Source organism: Drosophila suzukii, chromosome 3 (genome assembly GCF_043229965.1).
Source record: "Drosophila suzukii chromosome 3, CBGP_Dsuzu_IsoJpt1.0, whole genome shotgun sequence".
NCBI lineage: Eukaryota > Metazoa > Arthropoda > Insecta > Diptera > Drosophilidae > Drosophila > Drosophila suzukii.
This window is the reverse complement of record NC_092082.1, coordinates 73,357,887-73,367,769: the sequence shown is the minus strand read 5'-3', so window position 1 is coordinate 73,367,769 and position 9,883 is coordinate 73,357,887.

The following is a 9,883-nucleotide window of genomic DNA, read 5'->3' as shown; positions in this document are numbered from 1 at the left end:
AGTCAGAGTCCCCGGAGAGAGACACACACAGATTGAATGTCAGAGGGAATATCATATGCGCGGCAAAGCAAAGTTTTGGAGGGGGGCGGTAACTGGGTGGCAAAGTGTTGTCTGCGTTGGCAAAACTTGCGGTGCCAAAAGTTTCGAGCAAAGCTGAAACTTAGTTTCCCCCCCCGTTCGTTGTCCTTTTTTGTTGCAAGCGATTTTTGGCTGTCGTTGCATTCGGTATTTTCCCAAAAGTAGATCACACCTTTCGTCGCCACTTCCGCCCCTATTCCATCCCCCTCCCAAAACTCAGGCAATTATTTTCGGGGAATACAGAGGATTAGTTCCCGTTGCGCCGCTAACACTTTGTCTGTGAACCGTTAAGCACCGCCGAGTTTACCCAAATTAATCCCTTTAAATGAGTTTCCAGCGACCAACAGATGCTGCTGCTGCTGCTGCTGCCACTGTTTTTCTGCTCATTTCACGCTGAATGACCTTCATCACATTTCGGAAAATAAATTTCATAATTTGGGGCACCATGGGGAAATAAAAGCAAGACACACGAGCACATTCCGCAAACTGGCTATGGCGAGGAGAATAAATTGAATATCATTTGTTTATTCGGTCCAATGCCTTTGTCAACTGACATGGTCGCCCAAACACGCGCACACATGAGCAGGCGCATAAAATGTAATAAAATGCGAGCATTGCAGGTGTCAACCCAAAACCGACGTCCAACTGTCCGCTGCGAGGAGCCCAGAGATGCAACAACAGGAGGCGAAGGCCACACTTTGAGGCCAAAAATATGCAACAAAAGGCACGCAGAAGGGCACTGCGGAAAAATGGGGTCACCATTCTTTTCCAACGTCTTTTCAGCATAAGAAAATGTTTTTCAAACGCCTCTACTTCTATAGATACGTGTTTTTTTTTGAGATTTTATGACTTTTTCTATCTATCCAAATTTTCTATAACACAAACCTTAAATATCTATTAAATGTTTCAGTTAAGGTGTACCTAGTACTCACCTCTAGTGAAAAAAGCAACGAAGCGAGAATGTTTAAACAATCCTGAAAGGTAAACATAATAATTCACCACATTTTTAAGGAAAATTTTATTTCAAAGGTTCTTTTATTGATTAGTCTACTAGTCCTAAAAGACAAAGTATTATTTATTGAACGTTTACTTCCATATATCTTAGCTCCCTTTATGCGTTGCCAGATTTTTGATTTTAAATGTTGTAAATAGGTTATAAAACTTTGTGGTATAATTATAAATATATACGAACTATTTATTTTTAAATTTATTTTATAATTTCTAAATATCTTCAAATATGTATTTGAAAAATTTTTGTTTAGTCCCAAAATGCATTTCAAGTAAAGCACGTATGCAAATGAAGGACTTTTTTTTTGAAGAAGAAGATTAGCTGCATGCATATCTCCATCTCCCTCGCACTCCCTTTAGCTGAGTTCTTGTTTTTTATGGAATATAAGGCTTTTTACTATACTAAGGACATACAAAACTATAAGTGTATGCTATTTTAGCTTTAATAAACCCAAAAAATAGATTTAAATTGAAATTATTTGTAATAAAGACGTATTTTTTTCAGTGCACTTGGTGCACACACAATGATGTGCTCATATTTATGCAATTTAAAGTAAAACACAAAACTGTTGCTGCTGTTGGTCAACATGGCGTATAAGCAATGTCTGCCATGCAGCCTGTCACACACACACACACACACCGAAATCCTGTGTGTGTGTGTGTGAGGAACAAAAAAGGACGCGTTTTCAGTGAAGGATACGCAGCGTGATGGCATCTATCCTGCTGCTCCTCGCTGTCGTCCTTGCTCCTTCTATTTTTTTCAATTCTGTGCAAAAATGTCGAACGCGCTTAGGAGTTGGCTTGGGCGGCCAGCGGCGACGCTTTGACACGAAACAAATTTAACTTTTTCATCTCCAGCGCTCGTCACTGTGTGTGTGAGTGTGTGTGTTCGAGTGTGTGTGAGTGAGAGGCGTTTGTGTGTGAGTGGGCGGGTTGTTTTTGGATTGAAACACCAATCGGTATGCCGCCCTTTTGCATGCTTCACGCTTTGCTGCATACTTTCAGGCGCAAAGCGATTTTGCGTTTTTGGCATAGGACGACACTGTGAGTGGGTCAGAAGAAAAGGGATGCAGATCCGGCGCAAAAAACTGGGAAAAGCGAAGTGAGCAACGTTGGGAAAAATGCATAAAATATGCGCATATATAATTCGACTAGGCGTGCGTCCACCAAAAGGTGGGTGCTGTGTGTGTGTGTGTGTTGTGCGAAAGCCACTGTTGTTGCTGCCTTTGGTTGCATTACTTTCATAAATATGCATGCGGCATGCGGCAGTTTGTGCTTTTAATTAAAATGCAACGCCGCTGCAGCACCAACACAAAAAATAATAAAAAAAACTAAAAAAAAAGAGGAGCGGAACTACACACATATTTGAAGTTCGCCTTGCAATTGATTGAATTCCTTGAGTTCGTGGCCCTTTTTCTATTTTCTTGTTTCTTTTTTTCAGCTATCACTCTCATATTTCAATTACATAGAGTGCGAGGGGGGCTTGGCTGGCTTGGTCAGCTAATTTCTATCACTAGTCCCATGGATTTCCCTTCAAACTTCCCAACTACGAGTTCGAGAACGAAACTTTTGCTAATTAATTCATGCAAATGTCCCCCCGTCCCGAAAAACAACTGTCAAGAGTTTGAGGCTAATTATGCGGAGCATTCTCCAGAAAACCAGTTTCCCTCGGCCCGCCCAAAAGCGTTGACATTTTGTCAATGTTGTCAGCATAAAATCCCGAGCCAGAGTGTCATAAACTCTGACAACAGCGCGCTGTTTTGTAAAATTAATTAAACAAAAATGTAAGAAAAGTACAAATAATTTTCCGGCGCTACTACTTGAAAGTCACTGTCAAAACGCGGGGAGGGAAAAGTCGTCGAAAGTCCAACTTAAATGAAAAAGGGGGGGTTTTTTTGGGGGGGGTGGCAAGAAGATAAAAAAGGGGAAAGATAATGCAAGAAGGGGGGAAAATATTTATAGAGAGAGAAAAGAACGAGATAACTGTCATATGCCCTGCTTTCTGCAGCAAACTGCTCATTGGTTGTGGGAAATTTTTAAACTAACCTGAAAAACCCCGAAGAGACCATATTTTTGGCGAGATTAGTGCGTTGAATGGCATTGTTGGGGAAATGCTGTCTAAGTCGGCCATAATAATAATGTAATTTGCCACAAAAGGTTGCTCACAGCAGCAAAAAGAGCTGAGCTGAGCTGCGCCGAGCGAAACAGCCAAATAAACTCGGGCAAAACAATGGAAATTGCACTTAAGAAAATGAATTGCATGCAAATGAGGTGCAAGGAGGTGGTTTTGGGGGTTCTGGGAGGTCCTGGGGTTCGGAGGTTGAGTGGGCGTGCCAGGCAGCCGCAGAACAAGACCACAAGTCAACCAGCGAACAACCAGCAACAACAATGGCTCGAGAGGTGTGTGCACAGGAGGGTTTTCCCAGGACTCGGGGACCTTGGTTGCGAGGGGGGTTCCAGGGGTTTCAGGGGGGCCTGTGGTCCCAACCAGGCGTTAAAATGGCATTTACAGCGCGGCTCTCGATGCTCTGCCACTCCGCCGGCAGAGCGCAATAAATTTTCCATGGAAAATTTCGTACATTTGATTTTCACCAGCTTTAACGACATTTTAATGTGCGTGGAAAACGCAAACAGGAAAACAACTTTCCCCCCGCATTCGCTGCACTTCCGTTTGGGAAAATAGGGGAGAAAAGCGGAGTGCCGGTGCGAGAACTGTAAAGTTTTCCCCGTGTGCTGCTGGCAAATAAAAGTGCAGACTTTTAATCAAATTAATAGTTTTCGGTGCCAGGACCCAGGTCAAGTATCAACATGTATGCACAGGGAAAAAGGGCTCCAAAATCATGTCACTAGATCAATTTGATATTGTTCTGCAATCAATACCAACATGCACTGGAAAAAGGAACGTTTTAATTTGTGATTTATTTGTTATTTGTCGTATAAAAGGAGAAAGAAGTATAGGATAGTCATAAGGATACATTGTAATGATATATTCAAGAAGGCTTTACAAATTTAAGTTCAAAATGAAGTTCCTAGTTAGATAAAAATTATTATAAAATATATTGCGGTTCCTTACTAATAGATATGCATATATAAATTGTATTTTTAAAATTGTCACCTACTTTAATTTTTATTTTCCTTGTTTCAATAAAGGAAGCCCAGGGGAATTCGATTTTACTAAAATTGCCCATTGACCATTTAAAATCGGAATAACCTTTTATATTAAATCAGATTGATCCCCATTTTATTATTATTTTTCCAAGTGCGTGAGCTGTAAAAAGCGCTTTGGGCAATCAAATGCGAAATCAAAATCCGAAATCGAAATACGCAAACAAAATTGTAAAGTGGATTTGATGTCGAAAGTGTTTAAAATTCGTTTGTGCATTCGCCGCCTGCAAAAGTTGGCTACTGAAAATGGTATGTGGGATCGGTGGATGTGGATTCAAAAGCTGGGGGTTCCGTGTGTGTGCGGTATTAAGTGCTAACTACGGGCGGGAAAACTTTTGCCACTTTCTGGCTCAAAGAATGAATGGTCCGAATGAATGCGGGCCTGGGCCTCTAATCAATCAGTGAAAACCAATGAAAAATTCACCACCACACTCGATTTGTTGGTTAAATGTCCTAATTACTTTAAAAAGCCGCTTTCCCACGGTCCTTGCCCTCACTTGCGATTATTTTTGCCAGCTTTGCGTTTTTATTGAATGTTTGCAAATGAGCATAAATAAATAATTCAATTCAATTTGGAATTTCGCTCGTTCTGTGGGCTAAAACCCCACTACTTTCCTCGGCTCTTGACCAATAAATCAGTCATTAAAGAGACCCACAACTAATGCGACAAATGTGCGAGGCGGCCGCATAAATTAAAATTAACATTTGGTCACCCCGAATGAGACCGCCTGTCCGCTGTTCCGAATGTCCTGCGAACACTACATATGTATGTGTGCACTGTACATCCATACATATGTGTGTGAGCCATCATGTGAATTAGTAAAATTAAACCCCAAAATGCCGACCGCAAGCTGCCGCAACAGCAGTGCACGCAGTTTAATGAGTTGGGTTGCACATACAGTCGCTGCCATCCCACAATTCCACATTCCACTGCAGTTTGCAGTTGCAATTGTCCCGTTCCGATGCGAAAGGACCTGTACAAACACCCTGACCGCAACTGCCATCATGGCCAAGGATCTAAATCGAATTAAATCGCAAAGTAAAGCCCAACTTGTAATGGCTCTGCAGTCCTTGTTATTGTGACAAAGTGCCTTTAATTTGGACGATTATCCATCTGTGTTATCCTTTTCCTATTTTGTTTAAGCCAGAAACTAATTGCTGGATATATTTTCAGCATCCGAGTCACAGATAAATATTACCATGCTCGATCATCATGTGAATTAGCATGTGCTTGCTTTGAAATGGACATCAAGCTATAATATTTATCTCTCTAAGCACTGTACTTAGCATATCTCTTAAAACCTGTTCAAATAAAGAAAATTTTCTTTCATTTTATAGACAATTTAAACATTTTCATTAGAAATTTTCCATAGAACAGGGTAAGGGTAGACCGTATATTTTCCGAACAAAACCATTAGTGTTCAAAGCAAAAATATAAAAATAAAATTCCCCGCAATTCAATTCAGAATATTATTGATATGAAAATCCATCCATTGGGTAAACAAAAACAGGTCAAATTATGCCAAAAACCCCTTAAAATAAAAAAGGAAAGTTCAAATGTTATATATAATTTATGTTAAACGTTTCAGAGGGACATTTCGTTAGCAGACCGCTGGAGGAGCAGAACCCGAGGCCGAATAACCCATTCCCCAGTCCCCCCATTTTATGGGCCAAATCCCCGGTCTAGTAAAAAAAAAGGCACCTGGCCAAGCGGCAAACAACTACTACAAACAAGTTAGCAGCCTCAAGGCGATGAAAATTCTTTGACATGAATAAATTATACAGGAGATACACTGGAATGGGGTGCTGGGATGGCTCTTTGGGCCACTTCTTTGGGCTCTTTTGTTTATGGCTCTGCCGTTGTTTGCCTGCGATCCTTTGACTTGAGTGAGTTGTTTTTGCCCAGCCTGCGGTGTGATTTTATAGTTTCTAGCCAAACACTTTCGGTGTTCTGGGGCAATACGTGCTTTCTATGCCTCTGGACGGCATTTAAACAACTTAATTAGTCCCATTGTTTGCTTTAAATTCGGATTTTCCCATTTGCCATATATTAATAACAATAATAAAACGGCAAATATGCAAATGGAATTGCTTTTTCCGCACACATTTTGAAATGATATATAAACATTATTTGTTCGCAATGTCAACTGGGCAGCTAAAAATGTTCTAATTTATGCCTTATTATGCGGTTATGTTTCTTTCGTTCATGTGGGTGTGTGCATTTTGAAGTGAATGCAATCAATCGTTCGTCTTCTACACAACATTCAATATTCGCTGTATTTTTTGCTCGGCTCGATTTTAATTTCAAATTCATTTCGTCTATAAATGCAATTTTCTAAATTGCATTGATTTGTGTACCCAGAACACACACAGGAAAGCTGCAAAAACCATGGCAAATACCGAAATTGATTTCTGTGCGCCATCAATAATTCGAAAATTGCGCATTTTTAATGCTAATTTAAGGGAATTTAATTTGAAATTCCATCGCAGGCCGATTAAATTCTGTGCCGCCGAAATGTGCAGGCCAAAAACAAGGCCTCGGGGAATGGAGATTAAGCATAAACGAAAAGTTGAAAACATATTGCAACTTTCTGATCCTTTCGGTGCTTTCGGCCAAATCAAGCTGGCCCCAAGCCAAACATCAATCAATCAACAGCCTCGAATACTCGAAATCTCGTCCCAGCTGCGGCTTATCGTCCACCCCCCTGAAAGTATTTACAACATATGCAAGTTGTACGTACAACGGGGCGTATGATGAATACATAAGGCCCCGGAAAAACCAGGGGAGCATTTCATTATTACACATGGCCAGCAGACGCCACAAAGCTTTGGCAAATTGTCTAGTTGGATAAGTCCAAGGGATCAACTTTTCGGCAAGGGGCAAAACTTTATTTTCTGGCTGGTTGCGGGGTCCGAAAGTTTTCAGCTCGGATTTTCTGCCTCCGCCTTGGCTTCAATATCTTGCATCCAAACCCTAACACGAAACCCCAGCCAAATTCCAAAATCCGCCAAGAACTTCCACTACTTATTCTTTCTATTCATGAATAATTAACGGCATTGTTGTTGCTCAATGGGTTTCTGTTTCTGCGGTTCTGCCTACGGAATGACTTTGAAATTCGCTGCCGAAAAGTAGTTAAAGAATTGCAGACGTCTTGGATGTGTAGGTGAACTTTCAACTGCACCCCTGGGGCAGATGGAATCGTATTCTATGCAAGTTGTAGGGCTTATAAAATTTAATTGGTTTTTCGCCGGGCCAACAGCCGTATGAATTGATTGCCCGCTAAGAGGAAGCGGGAAGTCCAAGTGTTATACCATGGGGTTTCCCCCCCCCCGGGAAGGGGGCAGCCTTTCCTTTTGGCCAGCCTTTCACCCAGCTGGCCACTCATCTGTGAACGCACTTTGGCACAATGCAGCCAGCACTTAGCTAACTGGCGCCTTTTATTGCCCCTTTTCCTCATTCATTGCTGGCCGGCAACAAAACGGTTTAATTTAGTTTCCCGCTCCGATGAAGCTGCCACTGCAACACTGCTCGAATGGCGCACGTGATTTTTGATATCCCGTCGGGATTTCCACTGAAAGCAGCACATTTCGCATTGCCATTGCTCTAAACGAGAGGCTAGGTGGCTAAATCCACCAACAAAACCAGGAAAGTTGCCACCACCTCAAACTCAAACTCCAGCTATTTGTATGGGTAACGTTTACAGAAGCGCGAAATTTAACGCCCTGAATTGAGCTGCTTGGCTAATTAAATGAATTCACACAATGTCAGGACTGGCGGATGACAAAGGCAATGCCAACACAGGCACAAACACAAACACAAACACAAGCAGCATCGGCAGCAGCCAACTTCCATATCCACTTCCGTTTCCGCCACGTTTCTGTTTCAGTTACTGTTACAATTACAATTACAATCGCGCGGCATTAAATAATTCAATTATTCAAAGAAGCGCCCAAATGAACAGCGACAATGGGTGTCTCAGTCTTTGGTTTTCAGTTATCAATTTTAAGTTTTTCACTTGTCACTTGAGTAATTATTAAAGAGAGCTGGCTGCTCAAGGGTTCAAGGTTTTTCCAGGGCCGGCAAAATGAAGTCTTAAATCACAGCATGTTATTTCCGCTGCACCATTCCGAGTTCCCCTTCCGGTTCACCTACACACCCACACAGATCACAATCGCCGGAGAACAGAGAATTGTTTTCGTTTTATCAGCACAAGCAGAAGCGCCTTTTATGTCATCATAACCGCAGCAGCGGGTCCGAATCCGTATCCGTATCTGAATCTGAGTCCTGATTCCGATTCCCCGCCGGATTCCGGATTCCGTGTCCGGCGAATGAGAATGAGAATGTCCGTTTACATAAATTTCCACTGCGCAAAAAGGGAAGAAAACTGTCGAGCGAGCAGAAAAATGAGATGACAAATGAAGTTTGTCGGCTAATGGCAGCGGAAATGCGCGGAGAAAAGCGGCGGGAAAAGCGGAAAATCGGAAAAGGGGAAGCGTGCCAGATCGTTTGAGGTATGCGCCATATAGCTTACACTTTTTGCGGCGTGGCAATGAACGGAAGTTGAAACAAACAAGTAAATAAATGGCGCCAATTTGGGGCGGTCATGGCGACAGGGTCTGGGTATGGGGATGGGTATCTTCCTCTCTCTGTCCAAAGGGGAGGGGGGAAATTGGACGGACCCGGGTCGTTTGCTGTTTTAAAATCGGTCAGGGAATGTGGAAATTTATTCGGTAAGCCGAGCTGACTCAGGCGAAGCGATTATAACGAGAGTAAACAGAATCCATTTTCGCGTATGATTGGTGGCCTCTCCTTCGGTCCAGCCGGCAGCTCATGGGCCATCCGATCTGCTCCCTAACGAGCCGGGCTCTGCTTGCTTAGCTCCACTCAAAAGTTGTCCAGACAAACAAGTAACTCAATATTAAAAACCAATATGTCCAACTTCCGCAACACTTTATTACACTGGCCACAGGAGCAGAAGGAGCAGCTGGAGCAGCTGGAGGTGGATGTGAAAGTGGAAGGAACTCTACGAGTGTGCCATATGATAATAAACCCGGTCAGCAGAAGTAAATAATTTTCAGATGAATGCCACGTGGATACTCTACCAAATTTAAGTGCCTTTCAGAACTAGCAACAAAACTATTTAATAAGTTTATTCAAGTCCCTGGAAGAAACTGCCTTCTATCCTTCGCTTTATTAGCTACACATACCCATCACCAGTTGAAAATGTCATGTCATCTTATAGTTGATTGCAATCAAAGTGTACAATTCCAGAGATATTGGCTTGTACATTAAATACCCAGCTCGACAAGCGCCTCCAAGGCGGCCGGACACATTGCCGTCGATGGGCACTAAGTACCGCCTCCATGCTGTCCAACGTTGCGTATACGTAATTTGTGGGGCGTCGTATGGCATAATGTGCCATCAGGCTGGATATTCCCCGTTCTATGACTGGACATTAAGTATGCCATAAAGTTGACTTTGTGTTTGTGTGTGAGTTCAGCTGAGTGTGGCGCTGTGTGTGTGTGTGTGTGTGTGTTTGGGAAACCTTTGGGCATTGTAAATATTATTCTTATCATTCCCAATAAATCTACATATGACAATTTGAGCTTTAGTTCGCCAATGGACCGAGGG